The 25,970-nt window shown below is 41.6% G+C and overlaps 1 protein-coding gene and 1 long non-coding RNA gene across 22 annotated transcripts in view; one reads left to right on the forward strand and one right to left on the reverse strand.

The window, feature by feature from the left end:
• The window catches only part of LOC128350718 (uncharacterized), a 203,416-nt gene extending 199,973 nt beyond the window's left edge, over positions 1–3,443 (reverse strand). For all 5 annotated transcript variants that reach the window (XR_008319423.1, XR_008319420.1, XR_008319424.1 and 2 more), the window contains exon 1: positions 3,372–3,443. This is a non-coding gene — a long non-coding RNA (uncharacterized LOC128350718). The remainder of the gene's footprint in view (positions 1–3,371) is intronic.
• Positions 1–25,970, forward strand: part of ZBTB20 (zinc finger and BTB domain containing 20) — an 852,388-nt gene that overhangs the window by 570,854 nt on the left and 255,564 nt on the right. The gene's annotated exons all lie outside the window — the stretch shown is intronic.

Genomic DNA, 25,970 nt, shown 5'->3' on the forward strand with positions numbered 1-25,970 from the left:
ATGAATATAATAAACACAAAATAAAACAAACTGTTAAAACAACAAGTTAAAACATTAAAAATTACTAAAATGTGTCTTAAGGGCTCCATTAAAGATGTTCAGCCACAAATATCTATAGGGGGCGCATTCTCAGGAGTGTCTACAGAGAAGGCCGCTCCTGAGTTGCCACCAGATGAGGTGGTGGCATCCAGAGATGGACCTCTCTCAATAATCTTTATGTGTGGTGCAGATCATACAGAAGAAGGCTCTCTCTCAGGTAACCCAGTCCTAAGCTGTTTAGAGCTTTAAAGGTAATTACCAGCACTTTGTATGTTGCCTGGAAGCCTATTGGCAGCCATTGCAGTTGTTTTAAAACACGCTTTATATAGTCTCTCCGAGAAACCCTGGAAACCAATCTAGCGGCTGCATTTTGGACTAACTGATGTTTCTGAAGCGCATATAAATGCAGCCCCCTGTAGAGTGCATTGCAGTAGTCAAGCCTAGAGGCTACCAGAGAGTGCATCACATTTCTGAGATCACTTGCTATTTGGTTCAGGATCGGAGCTTTCCTCCTTGCCCATATAGCATCCATAGGAGTGCAACTGATCTGGATCAAGATTATGGTGGGACAAAGCATTAAAGCCTCCCCCACCCCCATGATTCCAATCCAGATCAGGGCCATGCATGGTTGCTATTTACATTTACATTTTAAAAACCTAGCACACAGCCCCTAATCTCAAAATCTGTGTATTGTCTATGCGTACTGAGGTTCACTATAGGATTGCTGTGTAGGGAAGCAGAAAAAGCCATAGTGTTTACTATAATATTCCTATTTACCTATTTTTTTAGCATCACAGTTCTTGTTTTGTTTATTTTTGTTTTACTAGATGATTGATTCAGTTTGTCTGCAGTCTTAGTTATAGCTACATTTTGTACATACCTTCAACACATTTCCTGAATTGACACAAATATGTCCCTGAGAATCATGTAGCCCTCAGGGACACATTTGCGTGCATCTGGGGGAATTGGAGACTGATGAAAATTGCTCGCCTTCCACATGTGTGAGCAGCACCCACAATTCAGAAGACCATCTGCTACACACATGCTTGTTTTGGTTGCTTACACACAGTATTTGTTAGTGTAGAATCCAGAGGAAAGAGTTGTGGCACACAAGGACCAGGCAGTGGAGTAGAATCATGAATATTAATAATTTAATGAAATAGATATTATTTACAGACAAGCAAGTGCAAACTGCTTTCCTTTTTGTTAGCCCCACCTCTAGTCCAGGACTGGACTAAAAGTAACTAAAACACCATTCAAGAGCTGGTCTGGAACACAGAATGTATTAACCAACAACACCATATCCCTTCTTTCCCCCCAAATAAAAGACCAGTCCCATCAATGTACTAACGGAATTTGAAACACTAAACTAATCACATACAACAAGAACACAGATTGGAAGTTGGTCTACAGATGCATGACCAGCTACTGCTTTGTAGTGTAGTCCTGCAGATAGTTTGGAGGTCGACAGTTGATCCTTTGCAGGTAACATGGTTAGCACTGCTCAGGAGCACATGGGGCTCATGGGACGACATTGTCACTAGGTATGGAGTTATCATCATCTGAACTTGAATCTTGATATGTGCTCTGCACTAGTTTGAAGTGAGATAAATTTCTTTATGATTACTCCGCCGGGCTACGATCATGGTACCTTTAATCTGCGTTATTTGATGTGGTGCAGAATAAAAAAGCAGTGGCAGTTTGTTCCAAAGCCAAAGATTTTTCACTAGAGCCAGGTCACTCACTTTCAATGATAGTACGTGGCTTGCCTGCGTTGATCAGTGTACTCTTTGCATGTTTATCATATTGACATAAAACAGTGTCCTGACATGGAAGGTCAAGTTGAGGCAGTTTTATCCTAACTTGTCTGCCAAACATAAGGGAAGCTGGTGCCACACCAGTAGAGCTGTTGGGAGTGGACCTGTTGCTGCGGAGGGAACAAAACATTTCTTGTTTCAGATGAGCACTCTCTGCTGTGACAATCTGGAGAACTTTACTGCCTGCAAAATGTAACAGCAATACCCACTTGGTGGTGGGGTCATTTCCTTTTATCACAAACAATAGACTTTCCAGTCTTTCAAGCCACTGGTCCCATCTAGGTCCCAGTGTAAAGTGGGAGTCATGAATAGCAAATTCAGGCAAAGCAGGAGGCATATTGATAACAACCGAGGCAGAAGCTCATAAAACTGGAAGAGGAACCAGTCACTGCTGGAGAAGTATGCTGTGCTAACAAATAAAAGAAGCACTCAAAATGGCTGCTACTCCACTCCTTCAGGAAGAGCTGGGAGACTATACAGTAGATAAGATGGCTGCTGCACTCCCAAACAGGCTACTACAAAAGGCTTATGTTACACAGTATGTTATGTCTATGAAGAAAAAGTCAGAATTCCAATTGAGGCAGGGACAGAAATACCTGGTTAGAAGAATGGTGTGTCTTTGTTTCTGTCCCTTGCCTTCCTTTTGTCCTCTCTATGTCTTGTAGACCCAGGGGCGTAGCAAGGTTGGAGTGGGCCCAGAGACAAGATTTTAAAATGGGGGCCCCCCACTCAAAGTCCAGGGCCTCCGCACACCCCAGGGCCCCAAGGATTTAAGTCTGATATTCCAAAATAAGTATGCTGCCTGGAAATACATTTCACTGAATACACACACGCACACGTCACAATATATAGTGATATACATTGAGTACTATACATTTGTTTTATTTTTAATGCCTAGAACACACTAGAAAGATGAATGATTAAAATGGGCCCCTCGCTGCAGATTAGCCAAGGAGACTTTCAACCATGCAGGGTGAGCCTATGTTTGTTTTCTCAGAATTCTGAACAAATTCAGTCAAGTTTGATTCCAGGAGGTTTTTCACAGGAGGCTTTTAAAGCCCTTTAACACACATCTCCTCTGGAAGGGAGGTGCTGCATTCACATGTTGGCCAGATTTACCCTGAAGTCCCTGCAAGTTATTGGGGAGCAGTTCATACACAAGAAAAATAAAATAAAATAAAAGCAGAAGGCATGCTTCACAGTTCTCACTCAGACCTTCTGGGTTGCAAAACAACTTGAACATAAGTGCATTTATAAATGAATGAATAAAATAAATATAATACTGTTTCTTCCAGAAGTTTTTGTAATTTTCTGCCATGAAACAAGCCACTTATAGGACTTTTTAGATAGTTTTTTTTAAGCCAGCAAATTTTCCAAGCTGTTTAAAAATAAATATTCAGAGACTTCTCAGTCCCCCCCCCCCCCATATCAAAGCCCTATGGCAAGCAGATCCCTATATATCCGGGTGGGGGTGGGGGTGGGGAAGGTAACCACAAAAAGGAGTTCACACTCTACCTGGCAGCAGGGGGTCTTCTGCTGCAGAGAACAGTGGAGGCCTCTCTGGCTGCCTCCTCCTTCCTGGCTGGCTTGGGCCCTACTCGAGTTCAGGCTTCACTGCGGCCTACACGGAGGCCTCCGTGGAAGCCCCGCCCACCCGCCGATCAGCTGAGAGGCGGGAGAAAAGGAGCTCTTTGCAGCTTGTCTGCTCCCTCGATTGCCGGCCAGGAGAACAAGCTGGAGAGACGGCGAACAGGGCAAGTGGCTGAGGAGCCTTGGGGCTGGGCAGGGGGCAATGGGGAGTCACGTGAGGTGCCTCTGGGGGGCCCCTCCAGGCAGTGGGGCCCCCAGACAACTGTCTCCCCTTGCCCTATCGTTGTTACGCGCCTGTGTAGACCTTTCCCTCTCTCTTTTGCTTCATGTTATTGTGAAAGTTTTGTTGGTTTATGGAGGGGTTCTTAGCCACTCTCGTCGCCAATGTAAAATCCAGACACACAAGGACCAGGCAGTAGCGTAAAATCAGGAATATTAATAGTTTTATGAAATAGATATTTTTTACAGAGAGGCAAGCGTAGATTGCTTTCTATGCTCTTGCTGCTGGTTGTTTGTTAGCCCCACTTCTAGTCCAGGACTGGACTAAAAGTAGCTGAAGCACCATGCAAGAGCTGGCCTCGATCATGGAATGGATTTACCCAAAACACCACAGTTAGAATGTCAGCCAGAGTCCTGTTCATTCAAAAATATACACATTTCTTTTTAAAATAAATTTTAAAATGGCTGCTTTAGTGTACAAGGTTGCCCCAATTCATATTTTATTTATTTATTTATTTATTTAAAATATTTTTATACCGGCCAAAACATGCGTCTCTGGGCGGTTTACAATTAAAATCATATGATGGGAAGCTAGTAACTGCACTACTTTTACATTAACTTTATACACCTTTTTTGCACAGCAATATTTAACAGTAATGTGAGGATCAGCCCAATATTTCTGATCGAAGAGATTATACTACTAAGGCCATAGTGTATACTGGTATTCCTTGCAATTTTATCATTGGGGAAAAGTCTAAAAGTTGGCATGAAAGTTCAACCTGTGATGTTCTGGCCTAAAGCCAAGTCCTTTGATCGGAGCTGAACTGACACCTCCAGTTTCTCTTCCCAGATCAAGAGAGTAATTTACTTGTCTTTCATGGTCCCATGTGTTTTGTATTGTTCCCAGATGCCGCCCAGCTTATTCATATAATACTTGTTTAAATAGTCTTGGGCTTTAACCTTCCCAGATATTTCTTGTTTAAGTTACATTATCTTATTCAGGTTGGATGTGGTGCCTTCAGTGTTGTGTCATATTGTTTGTGTTGTTACTGTGCTCCCCACTTCCCTGAATTGTGAGAAATTCCAAGGGCAGGACTATTTGGATTCTGGCTTCATTTGGAGGAAAGATCACTGGATGCTATTGATGTCTTTGTAATGTTCAGGTTATGTGCAAGTTGAGCATTAGGATGAGTTGAAATAGCAGAGCACTCCTACAAGCAGCAACAGGTTACGTCAGATCCCCAAATGGAAAACCCTGCATCCTAAGAAGATTCATTTCTCTGCCCAGCATTTTTCCCCATTCTCTTCAAAACTCAGTCTTTGTGTCTCATTAATCCCCATTCAGAATATTCCAGGTCAGTTCCAACCATTAGCTCACCTTAAGGAACATCCACTGGCCTCCTGAGCTGTTAGCCTAACAACATAATGACCAGCCAGCATTTGTGACTGCAAATTGTAACGGTACGAACCTCTGCATTTGTATTTCCAGATGGGCAGCAGCTGATTGCATAGGGATTATTTAAAGAAATATTCCTTTTCTGGTAGCATAGTCAAAGACTTCAGAGCCAAATGACTAATTATGGAACACATTGAGTCCTTTCTCACAACCAGTGAGAAAGGGATCGAATCTGCAGGGGAGGAAGCCTTAAAATGCTTACCGCCCCAGCAGATGATTGAGAGCTCCTTCCTGGGTGGCAAAAATAGAAACACAAAAGGGACACCCTTAGTGAAAGGGTATCCAGGGGCCACCTGTGCAACCCTTCCCATCCCTGTCTCTCCCTGTTCACATGTCACAAATCACACACACACACATACCCCCTGTCACCCCAAGTGGGCAAGCAGCATCCCATTTAGTCTCATAGGCGGTGGCTGTCGCATGAGCAGTCAAGGTTCCCTGCTGGCATCTTTCAGTGGAGTGTGGGGCTGCTGTCCATGCATTTATGGCCATAGCATGCTGTGCTGCAGCTTGAAGGAGTGGGAGTGTGGGTATTGGGGCAGATGTGGGCATGTCATGCAGGTATGGATGACATGGTGTGTTGCCAGACAGAGTGCAGCTGAAGATATTCTGGAGTGCAGATGGGAAACTAGAGTGTTAGGGGCATGGCCTACTCTGGGTGCAGGCATCTATCTCCAGTGCACAGGTGAGAATAGGGCACATACAGGTAGCCAGGATTAGGAAGAGGCACAGGCTCACATGATCAGTGGATCCTGGTCAGGGTTCTGACTAATCTAGAACTGATCCTAGAGCATAAATCTTTGTTAACTCTGCAGAAGTTAGCTGGGATTGCTGCCGTACATGGCTTCACAATCACATAATCACACTCAAGTTGGTCAACCTAATCTAATCAGTATTAACATGAACATGGGTACCCGGCCTAAGACAAGGAGGCTGTTCATACAACTGGAAGCTGGGTAGGACAAGTGCTCTACCCAGGTTTAAGAGCTGTGCGTGCTCCCAATTCTTGGTTGTATGGGAGCAAACAACTAGGTAGGAGGAAGAAGAAGTGGTTGTGTGAGAAACAGGAGCTGGGTAGGACAGTGTCATCCTACCCAGCTTTCATACCCAGCATTTGACCAAGGTAGGAGTCAAAGCACACATCTCCCAAACTTGGGTAGGACAGTTGTCCTATCCAGTTTTCTGGTTGTGTGAACAACCTCAAGGTGTTTGGAATTGTGCTTGATAACTTTTGCATTTCCTAACTTGGTGTTTTGGGTATCCTTGAACAGTTGTGCTGACTCTTAGTCATTGTAAATTTAAGTGGGATTTGACTAAATCTGTGACTGCTGAGATCTTTCCCTAATTATGCTGCCTCCATGATATCAACTAGAGATGGCATTGCGTGTTTATATCTTGCAAGATTTTACACTTTAACAGTCCTATTGAATGCTGCAATAGAATTCCTACAGGTAGGTCTGCAACTTTAAAAGTGCCTTCAGATGTTGTCGTCCTCTGTGCTTCTAGATTTCATCCACATGGGTGAGGGTTGGGCATGGGGAAATGATACATGGTCTCCTTATACATCTCACTTTGACATGATGTGTCTTTGCACTTATTTCATTAGTCTGGAGAATGTCTCAAGTGATGCTGATATAGAAGAAGACTAAGTCCTTTCCCTATAAACTTTCTATTTGCCTCCAGCAACAATTATTCTCAGGTATTAATAATAATTGTAGCATTTGTATAGTGTCTTCAAATGCTCAAAGCACTTCACACCAATTATCTTGTTGTAGTTCTTACAACAACCCTATAAATTAAATTACTATTACTATCATCCCCATATTGCAGCAGGGGAGCTGAGGATAAGCGACATACCTAAGGCTGACTAGTGAGTAAGGCAGATGCAAGATTCAAACCAAAGAAGTCCTAATTAGTAGTTCGTTATCATGGCTATTCTGAAACACCAGTTCTAAGGTCTCTCTTTATAACTCCAGAGTGTCTCTTCAGAGATTAGTGGATGTGGCAATACACATGAATTGTCTCCTTTGCTAAGCAGGTTCCACCCTGGTTTGCATTTGAATGGGATACTACATTTGAGCATTGTAAGATATTACCGCTTAGGGGATGGGGCCACTCCAGGAAGAGCAAGAAGGTTGCAAGTTCCTTCCCTGTAATCTCCAAGATAGGGCTGAGAGAGACTCCTGCCTGCAACCTTGGAAAAGCCCCTGCCAATCTGTATAGACAGTACTGAGCTAGATGGACCAATGGTCTGACTCCGTATATGGCAGCTTCCTATGTTCCTGTGTACTCTCTGGCATGATTAAAAAGGGTGAACATTCACTTCACCCTTCACTCAGGAGAACGTTCATTTTGGCCATAGGCACTCACAAGGTCATAAGATTCAAATAAATGCAAAGCTCACCTTTATGAGTGAGTAATTACCTCAAAAACAAACCAAAAGAATCATCTGTCTATCTATCTATCTATCTAGATTGTGTTGCCCCTGCTAACTGAGCAGAGAGACATCTTTTAAAGTGGTGATTCTCTTATTTAGCAGGGGGAGAGCAACTGGCCCTATCCAACCCCATTACAGGATCCCTCCAGTGGCTGTTGCTGGTGTCTACCTTATGTTTCTTTTTAGATTGTGAGCCATTTGGTGACAGGGGACTATCTTATTTATGTCTTATTTATTTCTCTATGTAAACCTCTTTGATAATTTTGTTGAAGAGCGGTATATAAATATTAGTAGTAGTTGCAGTAGTAGTAGTAGGTGGTTCGCAAATATAAAAACAGATAAAAAACAAACAATTCATTAAAACAAAATTAACACCAGTTTAAAATCATTTCAGTATTCACAATAGTCCAGGCTAAAAAGACACGTTTTTAGGGCTCTTTTAAAGGCTACTAAAACTCTGAAGCCTCTCATATCCATAGGGAGCACATTCCAGAGCCCAGTAGCAGCTACAGAGAAAACCCGATCCTGTGTCACCACGAGCCAAGCTGGCAGCAGACTTCTCCTGATTACTTTAAAGTGTGGTGGGGATCATACCAAAAAAAGCGCTCACCCAGGTCCTTAGCCTGGTCCTAAGCCATTTAAGGCTTTAAGTGTAATTACCATCACACTGTATTTTGCCTAGAAACATATCAGCAGCCAGTGCAGCTGTTTTAAAACAGGCATAATATGATCTCTCTGAGAAACCTCCGAGAGCATTCTGGTTGCTACATTTTGAACTAAATGAAGTTTATGAATTGTCATTCATAAAGGCAGCCCCACATACAGTACGTTGCAGTATTCAAGCCAAGAAGTTACAGTTAGTGCACCACAGTTTTGAGATCCTTATCTTCAAAAATGGACTGAAATGGATAGAAATTGCCCCTTGCCATAGACTCCACCTGAAACACCAGGGTGAGACCTGGGTTCATAAGCACCCTCAAGCTACATACATGTTTCTTTAGGGGGCGTGCAACCCCATCCAGAACAGGAAGTGCTATCGCATCCCTTGAATTGTGACCCTTCACCATTAGTACCTCCATCTTGTTTGGACTCTGCTTCAATTTTTTATCCCTCATCCAACCCATTACTGCCTGAAGGCAGGCATTTAGTGGTGCTATGCCATTTCCTGATGATGATGTCATGAAGAAATAGATTTGGGTGTCGTCAGCATATTTTATTTATTTATTTATTTATCAAATTTGTACACTTTCCCAAACTTTCACCTCTGGTGGTTAACAATAGCATAAAACAAGTTAAAACATATACAAAAACTTAAAACAATTTAAAAATTTAAAAATCACCCACAAATTAAAACCTTAAAATTTTAAAGAACTGAAAAAACTTGGGTGAAGAGGTGGGATTTCAAATGCTTCTTAAAAATGGTCAGAGATGGAGAGAATCGTATCTCAATAAGGAGCGCATTCCACAGTCTCGGGGCAGGAACTGAGAAAGCCCGTCCCTGTGTGGCCACCAGCTGAACTGGCGGCAACTGGAGACGGATCTCTTGTATGACCTCAATGGATGGTGTTCTCTTAGATACCCAGGGCCTAAGCCATTTAGGGCTTTATAAGTTATAACTAGCACTTTGTATTTTGCCCGGAAGCCTATTGGCAGCCAGTGTAACTCTATCAGCAAAGGAGTGATATGGTCTCTCCGAGAAGACCCAGAGACCAACCTGGCCACCACATTCTGTACCAACTGAAGCTTCCGGACTACATACAAAGGCAGCCCCACATAAAGTGCATTGCAGAAGTCAAGTCTGGAGGTTACCAACATATGTACCACTGTTTTGAGGTACTCAAAAAATCTCAAAAAACAGACGCAGCTGGCATATAAGCCGAAGCTGATAGAAAGCCCCTCCTGCCACCTTCTCAACCTGAGAAACCAGGGAGAGGTGTTCATCCAGAAGTACTCCCAGACTGTGAACCTGTTCCTCATATAGAACAGGGAGATCGAAATCGTCTCTGGAATTCTGACCACGCACTATAAGTACTTCCGTCTTACTGTATCTGGATTCAGTCTCAGTTTATTCTTCCTCATCCAACCCATTACTGCTTCCAGGCAAGCATTTTGGGAAGTTATGTCATCTCCTGAAGAAGTTGACATGGAGAAGTAGATCTGGGTGTCATCAGCATACTGATAACACCCAGCTCCAAATCCCCTGATGATATCTCCCAGTGGTTTCATGTAGATGTTAAAGAGCATTGGAGAGGCCTATAGTTGCTCAGCTCTGAGGTATCAACTGTCTTAAGAAGTGGTCTAATAATTGCCTCCTTAAGAAAAGGAAGCATCCTGCCCTCCCTCAGAGAAGCATTTATGATTTCTACCCGGCCTCCTACAACAGCCTCCCTGCTAAACAGAACAAGCCATGTTGGACAAGGGTCAAGAGAACGTCTCACCATTCCGAGCAGCTTGTGCACGTCCTCAGGAGTCACAAACTGAAACCAATCCAGTCGAACCTCATAAGAGGAGTTGCTGGACACCTCCAGTTCAGATCTCAAATTAATTGTGGAGTCTCCATCTAAGTCAGCCCAAATCTGAGAGATTTCATCTGCAAAAAATTATTTATCAAAAAATATTAATAATACTCTCCTCCAAATCCCTTGATGATCTCACCCAGCAGTTTCATGTAGATCTTAAAAAGCATTACAGTACAATTGATTACAGTACAATCAGTTGAGCACTCATTGGGAAAGTACACACATGCACAGTACCTAAAGTAGCCATTACTTTGGGGAAAATATTATTTCACATACTCTCATTAGGTAGTTACCAAATGACTACCCTGACTATAAAATAATGATGAAACCATTTTTCCTCTTTTCCACTCCCTGGCTTTCTCTCTTACACACTCTCTGTCTTTATTGTACCTGATCTCAAACTAAAACATATTTCATATGTGCATGTAAATAAATATTCCTGTATTCCTGTACATTGATAAACAATGTTCTTTTCATTCAGTGGGAAAATGCAAGCACTCAGTTAACTTTGAGCAACAAACTCAGTAGGAAAAATATATTCACTTGTTTTTGCAGATATTCCCATATTGTGAAAATACATGCATAAATGACGTATCACACATCAGGGAAAAACACTGAGTACACCCGGTGCAGTCATCACACCTTGAAAATTGACATAAAAATTTAAGTCAATATGAATACAGCACTCCTAAAAGCCTAATAGAATAGATCACACCACATCCAGGTACATCTGTTCTCAGCACTAACCGTTATCATTAACATAAAACACTTAAAATCACTAAGCTTCAAGTCTGGGGACAGATTATTCCAAGAAGAATCTGCTAAATAGATTTTAGCAGTGCAGCAAATGGGGACCTTGGCTACATTAGAGTTATACGATTTTGCATCTCAAAGGCCTGTGAACTGTTTTCAGAGGAACAGTCTGAATGAAGAATAACACTCACACTGTATAGCAATTTCTCTTTCACTGTTTAAACGTGGAAGCAAATGTCTTCGAGCTGAACGATTTACACTTTCAGACCAGAAGGAAACAGATATTGGGAGAAGCAAGGATTTAAAAAATGCATTTTGTTAAAAGTCACCAAATCAAATCTTCATGTTTAATATAAGACAAAAATCTTACTAAGGTTCTACTTTGGAGTCTTTCGGTTGAGACTGAGAAGACATTATAGTGTTTGTTTGTGAAACAAACTGGCTTCAAAGTGTTGCGGGAAAATCCTCTGGAACTTTGCCCTCCTCTTTAATTCAGCTCCTTGCGATCATCCTTCCATCAAATTGACAGAGAATGGGGTGTCTAACTGAACTAAAGAGGATTAGACAAGGTTCTGGCAATAGAACTTGTTGCCTGATGGAGACAAGTCAACACAACAAGGGTGTGTGCTCAAGTTAGCTTTTATTCATGATCATGAAGGCAGAGTACAAGTCAGAAGTCTGACAAGCACTGCGCCCCGGGATATGCTGTTGCCAGTTTATATGGGTTAAAAATAAGCAAGCAAATCGGTAAATCTATCAATACATGTCATTTGTGATTAAACATATGTTTCCCTGTGGTGAAAATTAGAGCCTTGGACATGAGTTACTGCTTGGCCTTTCTGCTGACTCTACTCCTTATCCTGGTGCCAGCTATTTTTCTTTCTTGTGAGTGGGGGATTTGTCTCATGACCCTGATTACTGTAAGCTGAAGGAGGAAATCAGGGAGGCATCAAAGAGAGGCAGGGCTGTAATAATGGGTTACTTCAATTACCCACACATAGACTGGGTAAATTCACAGTCAGGTAATGACAAAGAGGTAAGATTTCTAGATACGCTGAATGACTGTGCCTTAGAACAGTTGGTCTTGGAACCAACCAGAGAGAAAGCAACCTTGGACTTAATTCTGACTGGCACCCAGGACCTGGTGCGTGATATCAGTGTCATGGACCCTATAGGGAATAGTAACCATAGTGTGATAAAATTCAGCATACGTGCAAGGAGAGAATCACCAAAGAAGTCTAACACAGACACTTCTGTGAATTTCAGAAGAGGAAACTTCGACAAAATGAGGAGTATGGTGAAAAGAAAGCTGAAAGGGAAAATCAGGAGAGTCACTTTGCTCCAGAGTGCATGGAGTTTACTCAAAGCCACAATACTAGAAGCCCAGTTAGACTGTATACCCAAAAGGAGGAAAGGTACCACTAAGTGCAGGAGGATACCACCATGGCTAACGGGTACTGTCAAGGAAGCCATAAAAGGGAAGACTTCCTTCTGAAATTGGAAGGCCTGCCCAAATGGAGAGAACAGAAAGGAACACAAATTCTGGCAAAAGAAATGCAAGGTGACAATAAGGGAGGCAAAAAGAGAGTTTGAGGAACATTTAGCTAAAAGTATCAAGGGGAATAACAAAAACTTCTTTAAATACATCAGAAGCAGGAAGCCTGCCAGGGAGGCGGATGGACCATTAGACAATGAGGGAGGGAAAGGGATGATTAAGGAGGATATGGAGGTTGCAGAGAAGCTAAATGGGTCCTTTGCAACCGCCTTCATGGCAGAGGATACTGAGCATATACCTGTTCCTGAACCAGGCTTTTTAGGGATGGAGGCTAAAGAACTGAGTTAGATAGAAGTGACAAGAGATGATGTTCTAAACTGTCTGGAAAAATGGAAAACTAGCAAATCGCCAGGGCCGGATGGCATCCATCCAAGAGTACTCAATTTGCCGACCTCCTTGAAAAAATATATAACTTATCCCTGCAATTGGTGTACACTGGCTACTTTCCATTCCTCTGGTACAGATACCAGAGGAATGGAAAGTAGCCAGTGTACACCGCTTTTCAAAAAGGGATCCAGGGGCGATCTGGAAATTACAGGCCGGTTAGCTTAATGTCCGCTCCAGGCAAATTAATGGAAAGCATCCTCAAGGATAAAATTGTAAAGCACATAGAAGAACAGGCCCTGCTGGGTCTGAACCAGGATGGCTTCTGCAAAGGTAAATTTTGCCTCACCAACCTTTTGGAGTTCTTTGAGAGTGTCAACAAATATGTGGATCATGGTGATCCAGTTGACAGAGTATACCTGGACTTCCAAAAAGCTTTTGACAATGTTCCTCATCAAAGGAACACTGAGGAAACTTAGCAGTCATGGGATAAGGGGACAAGTACATGTGTGGATTGCTAAGTTGAAAGACAGGAAACAGAGGGTAAGTATAAATGGAGAGTTTTCAAATGGAGAGAAGCAAGAAGTGAAGTCCCCCAGGGATCTGTACTGGGACCGGTGCTTCTTAATTTATTCATAAATTATCTAGCAGTAGGGGTAAGCAGCAAGGTGGCCAAATTTGCAGATGATACCAAACTCTTTTGGGTAGTGAAATCCAAAACGGATTGTGAAGAGCTCCGAAAGGATCTCTCCAAACTGGGGGAGTGGGCGACAAAGTGGCAAATGCGCTTCAGTGTTGGCAAGTGTAAAGTGATGCACATTGGGATGAAAAACCCCAACTTCAAGTATATGCTGCTGGGATCTGAGCTGTTGGTGACTGACCAGGAGAGGGATCTTGGGGTCATGCTGGACAGCTCATTGAAAGTGTCGACTCAATGTGCGGCAGCTGTGAAAAAGGCCAATTCCATGCTAGGGATCATTAGGAAGGGCATTGAAAATAAAACGGCTAATATTATAATGCCCTTATACAAAACTATGGTGCGGCCACGCTTGTAGTACTGTGTACAATTCTGGTCACCACATCTAAACAAGGACATTGCAGAACTGGAAAAGGTGGAGAAGAGGGCAACCAAGATGATCAGTGGCCTAGAGCACCTTTCTTATGAGGCAAGGCTACAACACCTGGGGCTATTTAATTTAGAAAAAAGATGACTGCGGGGAGACATGATAGAGGTCTATAAAATCATTCATGGTGTGGAGAAAGTGGATAGAGAGAAATTTTTCTCCCTCTCCCATAACACTAGAACCAGGGGTCATCCCATGAAATTGATTGTCAGGAAATCTAGGACCAGTAAACAGAAATACTTTTTCACACAATGCATAATCAACTTGTGGAATTCTCTGCCACGAGATGTGGTGACAGCCAACAACCTGGATGGCTTTAAGTGGGGTTTGGACAACTTATGGAGGAGAGGTCTATCAAAGGCTACTAGTCAGAGGGCTATAGTCCACCTCCATTCTCAAAGGCATGATGCCTCTGAGTGCCAGTTGCAGGGGAGTAACAGCAGGAGAGAGGGCATGCCCTCAACTCCTGCCTGTGGCTTCCAGCGGCATCTGGTGGGCCACTGTGCGAAACATGATGCTGGACTAGATGGGGCTTGGGCCTTTTCCAGCAGGGCTGTTCTTATTTTCTTATGTTCTTACATACATTGTCTCCTGTCAGGCTCTGGGGTTTTTTTACCTCTTGGCCGATAGGCCTCACATCCTTGACTTGAACAATTTTGTTCTGGCCTACTGGCCTTACACTCTGTTTAGGAGCCCTGAACCAAACTTTTATACACCTATTTGTGGGCCTGGATTAAACATTTCCTTATCAAAAGGAGAATTTGACAAATTGCTAACCTCTTTCAGTTTCTACGTGGTGGTGTGTGCTAAAGGGAATAGGGCTGCAGTTTATGTTACTGAAATCAAAAATGGCTGATCATCCCCAACTCTCCTCAAAAACATGTAGGCTTACACTTTAACTCTCTGACAAAGGAGGTAAAGAAAAGAAATAATGCTGTTACTTTCTTGTTTCATTTATGTCCATTTGCAATTCTGGTATGTCTGTGCCATTCTAAGGCTTGTGGAAAGGAATGTATAGTCAGTCTCATAGTAGCAGAATGAGGTGTTGTCTGGACTGCATAGTTCTGGTGGAAATTGAGTAATTAAAATATTCTTATCATCTGTGTGTTAATATTCTAATAAGAGGATAAGTCTAGTTTGCCAGTTCAAATTATTTCATAAATTAACAAGAGGATTTATTACAGGTTTGGTTTGGGATCACAAAAGTAACCAAATCTAAATGGCAAAGAATGCTGAGGCATCTTGGCTGTTCTCTTGCAACTAATAACTGATCAAAAGATATAGGGAACTGAGGGTTTCGCAGCTCCTCAAGATCTGTAGGTTTTAATGGCACTAAGCCTTCCTTTACCATCAAGTAAGTCTCATTGGATTCAGAGGGACATATTCCTGAATCTGACATTCAACCATTTTTCAGGTGAAGTAGTATGGAGATAAAGTGAAGGGCCAGTTAAAGAGTTGGCAGCTTTAGCTAACATTGCCAGTGCCATGCTCTATCACTGTAAGTGTAATGGAGAATCAAGTATTTCCCATTAAAGCCTTTCATGGGGTGGGGAAGGGGGTGCATGCACATGTGTCAGGAAGAGAAACAGAGAGAAATTGATCACCGTTTAGCAGATTGCAGCAGGATAAGCCAATCTTATAGCTGATACAATTGCAATGAGCTTCTATATGCCTGATCCACGATTTCTGATGTGGGGATAAGAGAAATAAACTTTTGCAAGGAAAAAAAAAATAGCTGATAAAGTTGCCAAGAACAGATATTTTGTAATCTGTGCTAAATCTTTGCTGGAAAAACATGAACAGCAATGAAGCTGAGAAGACACTAAAAGAAATTCAGGGCAAAGTGCCAGACGCCCAGACGGAAGCAAAATGTGGACCAAAAAGATTGCGACAATCGGGTAATTATGGTTTATGAATTTCAGCTTTAATCTGTAGTTCAGTGAATCCTGATTAAATATCTGTTAAACACAATTAAAGTTTGTTTTTGTATTTCACCGTCTTGATCAGAATAATTAGAGACTGCGTGTTTCATGTCAAAAGTAGCAAGAGGAATTTAGTGAATGAACATCGTTTTTAAAAGCCATTTGTAGCACCAGCTGTTGGCATTATTTTATATTTTAGTGTTATCAGCATAAAGATGGGCCTTCTCAGTGCTGAATGTTTTCCAGCAGGCCAAGGATATTCTTGCTCAACTATGAGCCTATGGCAAAGTGGCAGGGGGAAATGGCAACCATGCTGGCCAGAGACCAGTCCTGGAAAAGTGTGAGAGAAGTCATTAGTCCTCATTCAGAGGTAGCTACGTGGACCTATAGGGAGCTATCAGCCTATCTTCTTGTCATTCCAGATAAGCAGTGTTTGCAACCCTCATAATCACACCAGTATTTCAACTACCTGCTAATGAAGACCTGCATCCTGAACAGAACCTTACAATCTCTATATCTCAGACATCTACTATAGATTCCCTGGTAGCAAATGAGAGTGGATTCATGGTTTGCATTGAAAATCTCATATGCTACCAGAGAATCTACACTCAGAACACCTCAGGAAAAAAAAACCCAGTACCCCTTGGGTTAGCAACCCATGGGGGTGGTTGGCACCCTCTGTGCACTACACCACCACCCAATCTGGGCCACCCCAGCACCCCCACAAAGCAGTTGTGGGGTTGCTGAAACCTCCATTCTTCCCTATGGAGAAAAACCTGAAAGACGTGTCAAAAATCACTGGAAAATTAGCCCTTTGGCCAATTCCTTTCAAATAATTCTGGTAGCTTCCTTGCCCCCCCCCCCACCTTGGGCACTACCACCCACCACACTCTGCTCTAGCCACCTCTTTATCCCCGATGTGAAGCTATAAATTTGCTGAAACCTCCATTCTTCTCTATGGAGAAAAACCTTAAAGATCCTAAACTTCATAAATCACTTAAAAATCAGCCCTTTGCCCAATTACTTTCAAATAATTCTGCTAGCTTCCTTGCCCACCTTGGGAACTACCACCCACCACACTCCACTTTAGGCCACCCCTTTCCCCCGGACGTGAAGCTATACATTTGCTGGAAGCCTCATTATTCCCTATGAGGAAATAAAAAATACTTTAAAAATTCACCAATAATTGGAGGAGTGTCTGATTGCCTTGGGGTTTTGTGGGTGGCAGGCACCCCTGGGTGCCTACCACCTACCCCACTTTTGTGCCCCTAGGTGCTCTGCAATAGGGGATAATGGGCTGGTTAAAGTCCCATTATAACCTATGAGAAAAATAATTAAAAATATTTCAAATATTCATTAAAAAATCATAGGAGTGTCCAATTGCTTTGGGGTTTGGGTGGTTGTTGGCACCCATGGGTGCTCCACAATAGGGAATCGACTGGTTTTAGTCCCATTATACCCTATATGGGGGGTAAATTCAAAAATTCACAAAAAATTGTACGTGTGTCTGATTGCTTTGGGGGTTGGGTGGTAGGTACCCATGGGTGCCAGCTACCACCCCACCAACCTTTGGAGGTTCAAACCAGTTCAAATAAAGCCCCCCAGTTTGATTTAAATTCAAACCTGCAGCTCTAACCAGATGGCTGGTTTGGTTCGAATTCAAACTATCGAACTGAATTGGTTCGAATTCGAACCAGTTTGCACATCCCTAGCGTATTTATGAAATATGTACTAGCAGAAAACATGCAAATTAACATATTCCTATGCCACATATTTCTTAACATATTTCCATCCCCACCCCACTCCTCTGTCTCTAAAGTACCCAACACAGGTCACAATCACACTCGGGGGGCCCAGTGCAGTGCAGGCCAGCGGCGACCACACAACCCAGGACAGACTAAAGAGGATTTGGGGGCCCCAGGGGGTGTGGAGGCTCTGGACTTTGGCCCTGAAGTCCAGAGGTAAGAGTGCCACTGCACCCAAGCAGGTTCCTGTGCTGAAACCAAACCAAATGTGAGAGCAGCAGCATATTTTAAATGTAAGTCTACTCCAAACGTATATAAAGCAGAGGATGAAGCTCCCAATTTTAAGAGGAAAGGGAATACAGGGGTAAGTAATGCTCTCAAACTTTCCTCCCTGCAGCTTCTTCTTCTCTTGCTCTGCTGTGCTGCAATAACAGAAGTGAGCCCAGCTGCTAGAAAAGTGCCCAGCTGGGAGACATAGACTGTGGGGGGTAGAAACTACAAAAAAGGGGGGAAGGTTCCATGTCTGACCCCCATGAGCCCCTGTTGGTTTTGAAACTTGGTTTGCATCTCCTGCTTGTGTGTGATTAGGGTGGATTTGCATTAAAGAGATAAGTCTGCCACTGCCACATTTTGTCCTGATTGAGGATTTGAATCTGGGTCTCCCTGGTCCATGCCTACCACTCTGTGCACTGCACTACAACAGGGAGCTTGATTGATTGATTGATTGAGTGCCATCAAACTCTTAGCGACCACATAGGTAGATTCTCTCCAGGATGATCTGTCTTCAAACTGGCCTTTAAGGTCTCTCAATGGTGCATTCATTATTGTTGTAATTGAGTCCATCCACCTTGCTGCTGGCCATCCTCTTCTTCTCTTTCCTTCAACTTTTCCCAGCATTATGGACTTCTCAAGGGAGCTGGGTCTTCGCATAATGTGTCGGAAGCATGATAGTTTGAGCCTGTTCATTTGTGCCCCGAGTGAAAATTCTGGATTGCTTTGTTCTATGATCCATTTGTTTGTTTTCCTGGCTGTCCATGGTATCCTCAGAAGTCTTCTCCAGCACCTAAGTTCAAAAGCATCAATACTTTTTCTGTCTTGCTTCTTCAAAGTCCAGCTTTCGCATCCATAGAGTGTCACAGGAAAAACCATTGTCTGAACGATTCTAACTTTGTAGGTGTAGACATATCATGGCATCTAAATATCCTTTCCAAGGCCTTGCAACCCTACCTAGCTTAGAAACTATTAAAAGGGCTCTTCTGAATTATTTCATTTCATTGTAAATAGTTTGGTTGCTTTCAGACTGTTTCCAGGGAACTATGGGGCTTGTCAGTGAGAAGATCAGTGATGGTGTCCTTGTAAGGCAGCTTACCCACCAGTACCCATCTCCTCCAGCTGTGTGCAGTTACGAAGGGTTTTTTTAAAACCAGTAGCCATGATAAGACTCAATAGGACCGATAAGCACTCTGCGTTAACTGTATGCTTTAGAATGTTCCCAAGAATTCTGTGTAGCATCTATGGATCCCTTAGCAGAAAGTCAATGTGAAAAGTGTTCCATGGAGGAATATAGTTTGAAAGCCTCACTGAGGGGAGACCATTAAGGCAGCAAGCCTATCCTGGGGCAGGATAGTTGAGCTGAGCTGAAGGTTATCCAGCTATCTCCAAAAAATGGGGGAGGGAGTGTATAGATAGTGAAGCCCCTGCCAATTTTTAGGGTCAGTAGGGTGGAAGTTGGGGTGGTGGTGCTGGTGCTCCTACCACCTCGCAGCAGCATATTTTTCACCAAAGCACCAAGGTGATACAGGTCAAGGTGATACAGTTTTTGTCTGGCAGGATCTCCCTCTGAGATAAAGAAATAGTGTTCACCAGTGGAGGTGGCAGCTCCCTGTCAGAGCCAGTGTTCTCTCTATTTTTTCCCCCCTCACCTATGTGCAGAATAAGTTTTGTTCTGGGCAGCAGTATCAAGGCAGTGTGTGTGTACATGCATTCAGGCTGGGGCCTTCCTGACTCAACCTGAGCGGGATCTAAAATTAACTGAGTGGACATAAAAAACATGTGAGTGTGCGCACACATGCACACCTTAAAGGGAACACTGGTCAGAGCAATAGTACATTATCATATAGTACATCATCATATAGTGTTGTTCTGTTGGCTTTGGGTTAGTAATGGCTGTGGGTGAGTAATGGCTGTGAGTTCCCTCACACACCTTTGTGGCCTGTAAATGGAGTCCACATAGAGGGAGAGAGAGGGGGAGGGAGAGGGAGAGGGAGGGAGGACGCAGTTTTGGCCAGCCCTTACCACTCTTACTTTGCCACTGAACACTGTAACATGATTGCATGTTACCTAGGAACATTAATAGTTTTCTCAAAGTAGTACTATTCCAGTAACAGAATGGTGAAATGTATATTCAGAATGATGACATTTATATTAACCCTTTAACATTCCTATACAAAGAGAGGCAATGAAGAAAAAGTAGTCAGCTATGTGAGTGCAGATTTCGCAACTAGCCTTTTGGGAGAACCACAGTCGTTCTAATTCTAAAATGAAATCAAGGTTAATGAAGAAAGTGTTGAATACAACTTTAAAATCAAAGCTATGTTTAAAGATAACATCAAAGGCATATAAAATATGGTTGCCTTTTTATAAACTACAGGCCCTGCAGATATGGTGCCCCTAACAGAGCAGAGAGAGAAAGGATCAAAGCAGAGGCTATCATTTGAGTCTGTTTATGCAAGAAATTATATCTAAGTCGTCTGTGAAGACACATGTTAAGAGTTGGAACTTCCATAGCAATGACATTATTTACTAAAATTTGCAGGCTTCGATTTAGGACAAACAATCCTATCTCATTGGGGGAAAGGAAGAGGACATTATCTTTGGAAGAGGAAAATGAAGGGCAGCTTTGGCTGGTTGGTAGCAGAAAGAGGCTAACACATCCACACAAACATTTTGTTATTGAAATGCCAGAAAGCTGAATGTCACTGGTTTTTATGAATGTATGCTCCTAATACCATATTTTAGAACTCATTGTCCAGGTATTATGAAATTACAGAGTCTTTACATGATTTTATTAGAGTGTTGCCTTTGAAATACGTGGAAGCTTTCCCGTCTTTTGGGAATAGATAGATATAGTTATAGATACAGATATAGATAGTATAAGACAAAAGCTTAGAATACAGTGTTTAAATAAGGGGTGTCAGTTCGGTAGTGGGTGGCATATAGATTTATTAAATAAATAAATAAGAAAGGACCTACAGCCTTACCAAGATCATTGCAGGTCCCTACTGTGGCCTTTCCACACACTACACAATTATTGCATCATCACTGAGATAAGGAACCACATTCTCTTAGAATTAGCCTCAACTCCCCATCCCATAACTCATATTCAGGCTGCTGGCCATTCGAATAATCCCTCAAATGATTGCTGTCATTTGTTTCCCCCCACTAACAATATTATATTAAGGCAGTTGCTTGCCTTAAGGGCTTCCAAGACTTAACTACCCTGAGCCAATTTTGGAAGGGCAGTATAAAAATTGAATAAATAATAATATAATAATAACCGGCAAAAGAGAGGTAGTGGTTGAGCATTATTGGGTCAAAATATCTACAATAGGCCCCTTTGTGCTTAGGTGATCCAGTCCAGGTGGGGCAGGCATGCATAATCTCAGGAGCATAACATAAGAACATAAGAAGTTGCTTTATACCAAATCAGGCCATTGGTCCATCTAATTTAGTGTTGTCCGCAATGACTGGCAGTGGCTCTCCAGGTTTTCAGACAATGGTCTTTCCCCGCTCTGCCTGGAGGTGTCAGGGATGGCACCTAGGAACATTTGTATGCAAGCATCAGATATGTCTAAGTGACAACTTTCAGAGACAGGTCAGGGGTGCAACTGTTGTATCCAGACGTTTGAGTAACAGCCCTTTAAACCCAATAATCCAACAAACATTTTCACAGCAGGACAGATATTAATGATCCCACTGTTCTACCATGGGTTAAGTTTATGCAGGTGAGAATACAGTGATGAGACATTGATTCAGTTCATTCGTGCATGTATGAACCAGACCTCATGCAGATCTTTCTATGGACCTAGAGCTTTGTGTTTGTGCTTTTCATATGCTGCATATTGCCACTCAGAAATTAACTAGGGCAAAAATCCAGCCTACTATTATGTATGGCAGCACATCACGTATTTGGTTTCTCTAAATCAAGGAGACTTCTGCTTTGGGGAGAAGAATTGAAGGCTACTGCAGAATATGTAAAGGAATAATATCTACTAAGTGATCAGTTTATAGACTACCAATAAAGTGATTTTTTTTAAAGGCTTAATAAGAAGAGAGGCATGTTACTTCCTACAGGATGAAATAAAGCATTGGAAATGTGTGTTGCAAAGAATCCCAGAACACCACATTCATTGTGTGTAGAGAGGAAATCATTCGGAAGAACAGCAGCCTTGTTTGGTGTCATGTTTATTGTACAAACAAATCAACCACAGTTAGTACTTTGGCCAGACAGCAGTCAGCATGGCTTGGCTTGATAAACTAATATGCAATAGTAGATCCTATCCACATTACCAGACCAGTTAGAGGGAGCCACTGATTATACAGTATATTCTGTACCAAGCATAAACTGGTAGCAAAGGCACTAAGGCTGCCAGAACATTCACACCCTTGAAAGATGGTTCAAATGTTACATAGGAATAGGGAAATTTTAAAAACGGAGATTTCAGTCAGTGCCGTCAAGAATCCTAGAAGTTCACTACTCTTCATTAAGCTATGAATTTCATCTGTTGTGATAAGAAGCTGGAAGAAGCTCTTCTTTAATTGTTCTTCAGAATGAAATGTCTGCAGATATTTTTCGAGAGCTTCCTCTGTTGGTTTGCAAATCTCCCCCTCTCCTCTACAATGAATGAATGAATGAATGTCGTTTGTTTGACAAGCTACTTAATGTTATCAAGAGAATTGTTTGGGAAGAGCCAGTGTGGTGTAGTGGTTAGAGTGCTGGACTAGGACCGGGGAGACCTGAGTTCCAATCCCCATTCAGCCATGAAACTAGCTGGGTGACTCTGGGCCAGTCACTTCTCTCTCAGCCTAACCTACTTCACAGGGTTGTTGTGAGGAGAAACTCAAGTATGTAGTACACTGCTCTGGGCTTCTTGGAGGAAGAGTGGGATATAAATGTTTTTTTTTAAATTACCAAATGGTTTCCTCAGGGGTGTTTCAATCCATTTCAACCATGCCATATCGTTTTTCAAAATGGGTGAACTCAAGACTTTTTAAAAGGGATTCAAGCTGATTATCACATAGGGCAGATATTTCAAATGAGTGTGTTGGTTGGACCTTTCAGACTATTACAGACAAGATTTTTGTCTTGAAATATATTGACATATCTGAGTGTATATTAGATTTTGGTGCTTGAAATCTTCATATCATTGCCCATCTATCTGTGAAACTACCATTGGGAAAATATGCTATATACTGTATCACAAGACTTTTTATTATTTCTTAATTATTTCTTGTATGTTCAGAACATAGCTCTTTGCTGTTTCTGATCTCTAAGCATCTTTGTCAATATATTTTAATTGATTTCAACAACCAGAATATTAGCATTTTTTTAAAAAAACCTAAGACTGAGATTTTCAAGGATTGTTTAAGAATTATCAGGAATCTAGCTTTACGTAATTTGGTCAAAGTAATACTGAGTCTGACCATTAGTCCTTCTAGTTCAGTCTACTCTTACTGGCAACAGCTCATCATCAGACAGTGGCCTTTCCCATCCTTGTTACCTGAGATCCTTTATAGCTGATGATGCAAGGAATTGAACCCAGGACCTTGTGCATACAAGGTATCTGCTCCACTTCTGTACTGCAAACCTTATACTTATACTGCTCCATACCACAAATGAAAAAACATATGTTGTGCCCGAGTCTATTGTGGTGCAAGTACTAGTATGGAAAGTAAAGCAGAGCAGGATCCTGGCCTAAATTAGAGGGCAAACATTATTTAGCACTGAAATAACATGCATCCTCCTCCTGTGGCTATATAAGCCTACATCAGTTATGATGGAAAATTATATTTCTTTAGCTCTTAGTGGTTATTGATGCTCTGTAGATGCACAGAACCAGCAATGAAGTTCTGTTTGGAATGGACTCCTCTGAAACAGGACAATCTTTCATGTGACATTTTGTCACTTGGTTACCTTCCTGTACTTTATAGGGCACATCAGTGTTGCAAATTTTATTTAGTCTTTCAAGAATGCACTTCTAATTCATTAGCTATGTTTGTTGTAGTTATAGATGAGACACTTTCATTCTGAGCTCTCTGTCTACAGTGGTTCATAACTTCTGAAACAATAACCTTTTTGGCTGAAATTTCCCATTCTTTATTCTAAGCTCAAAGTTAATGTTGTTTTGGAAAGTCTGAAAAACGGAATCCATTAATCCATTTGTGAGGCCTAGACATTACAATAAGGGTATGTACAGTTATTTTTAATGACCTACTTATTTCAATAAAACTACATAATTTTCTTGTCCTTTAAATTTTCTCTCTTAAAAATATCAAGGGCATTTTTACTTTAATTTTCAAACAGTCCAACTTAATTTATCTGTATGTAACTGTGTGCCAGTTACATTTGGCAGCTAACCCTTTGGTGAAAAAAATTGGAGATTACAGGAATATTCTGTGATTTTGTGTGGTAGTGGACTGGAACTTCACAAAGCTAATGTGTTCATAGAAATACTATTTTTGAGGTCCAATATTGATATTTTAAAAACATGTATTTGCAATGTTGCAAATGCAATTTTAAGTCTGCCCAGTAGTTTGACTTTATATATTAAAAACACCATTACTATTTTCCATTGTTGACCTGATTGTCTAGCCTTCCCACATGTTAGAAAGCATTGAGGAATATAGGATTTATTTGGCAAATAAACCAACATATTACTCCTGTTGTAGAGCTCCCTGAGCTCCCTGATGCATACACAGAGCTCCAGAATGGGTGTTTTTACCATTCAATTTGGCAGTGGGGCAACTCTGCTTCTACATTCCGTTCCCCATGTAGATCTGCTTTCTCCACTGGTGTGAAAGAAAGAAGCATTTGTAGGCTGGAGAGTACTACTGGCACAGAATTGATCTTGCCTTTGCGATTAAGTATTTCAACAGATTGTAGTAATGTGTGCATTTTAAATATCTACATAAAATATAGGTACTGTTCTATATCTTGGTTTACATGAGGGGCAAGCAGATTCAAGGCTTCTGGGAGTTCCTTTTTTCTTTTGTCAGAGCCTTGGGAGCTAACACCATGAAATAGCAGCTTGGGAGTTAGAGCCAATCACAAAATGGTGGCTTTGGGAGGTGGAGCTAGTCACAGAATAGACTCTTGTACAAAATTTTACATGGACACAATAAGGGATTTTAACATCAAAATTCCCGAATTCTAGGATAATTTTGCTGCAGGACAGGAGGAGAGCAAGAGAAACTGTTTTGTGAGAGAAGAAATGAGAGTGAAATTAATAGAAGAGGAAGGAGAGCAACCCTGAGCACCCAGAGAGAGAGAGAGAGAGAGAGAGAGAGATTAAAAGTGGTACAGCCATGCCCCCACTCAGCCTGATTTACAGTATTGGCTGGAAGGGAAGGGGAGCTTAAAGTCCTAGTGAAATACTTCTGAGAAATCCAGGAACTACCAGTAGCTCCCAAGTTACCTAATGTCCACCCATACTTTACATGAAACTTCTAGATTTCTCTTGTATCCATACCCACAGACTTTATTGGTTCTTGGGTTGCAATAAATACAATGAAATTAGTACATATTATTTTCATCAGCGCAACCCCAGCGTGGGATCTATTGGGTAAACTTTAACCCCAAATTTCTTTGACTTCTGCACAACCAAAAACATAATTGATAAACCTGTGTTGACCTAGCTTTTTGTGTTTAATTATACATATTGAGCTAAAAGCTCTAAAAGTTGTTAATGTTTTAAGTCTCTGCTACTTTTGGCAATTGAAAGTTGTTGTTGGTTTTTGTATGATTATTTTCTACAGTAATCAAAAGGACATTAACATGGACAGGAAATTAATCTTGCACTCTAGAGATTAATATTAATCTGGTAATGTACTGTTCTCATGATTTCGGGAATCCTTTCTCTTATGGTGCATTATGGCAGTGTATTTATAAGCTGTTGAGGTAAAGGTTCTTCATGCTTAAAATATGTCAACATGTCTCTTTTCTTTTTGGCTTTGTGGAGGAATGATGTTTGCTTTCTTCCAAATAATGTTGCATGTACAGTTAATTTTGTATACAGTTAAGCATATTGGAAAGCCTCTTAAAGATTATGATTTGTGGAAATTAACCATATGTTACATTTTTTCTATAATATGTACCACTTTATGCTGCTTTTAATTCTACTTCCAAAGTACTTTCATTTGGTGTTATTAAGTTCTCTAGCTGTAGTATATGTGGGAACTGTAGCCAGTTGTG

The sequence above is a fragment of the Hemicordylus capensis genome, chromosome 3 (assembly GCF_027244095.1).
Source record: "Hemicordylus capensis ecotype Gifberg chromosome 3, rHemCap1.1.pri, whole genome shotgun sequence".
Classification (NCBI taxonomy): domain Eukaryota; kingdom Metazoa; phylum Chordata; class Lepidosauria; order Squamata; family Cordylidae; genus Hemicordylus; species Hemicordylus capensis.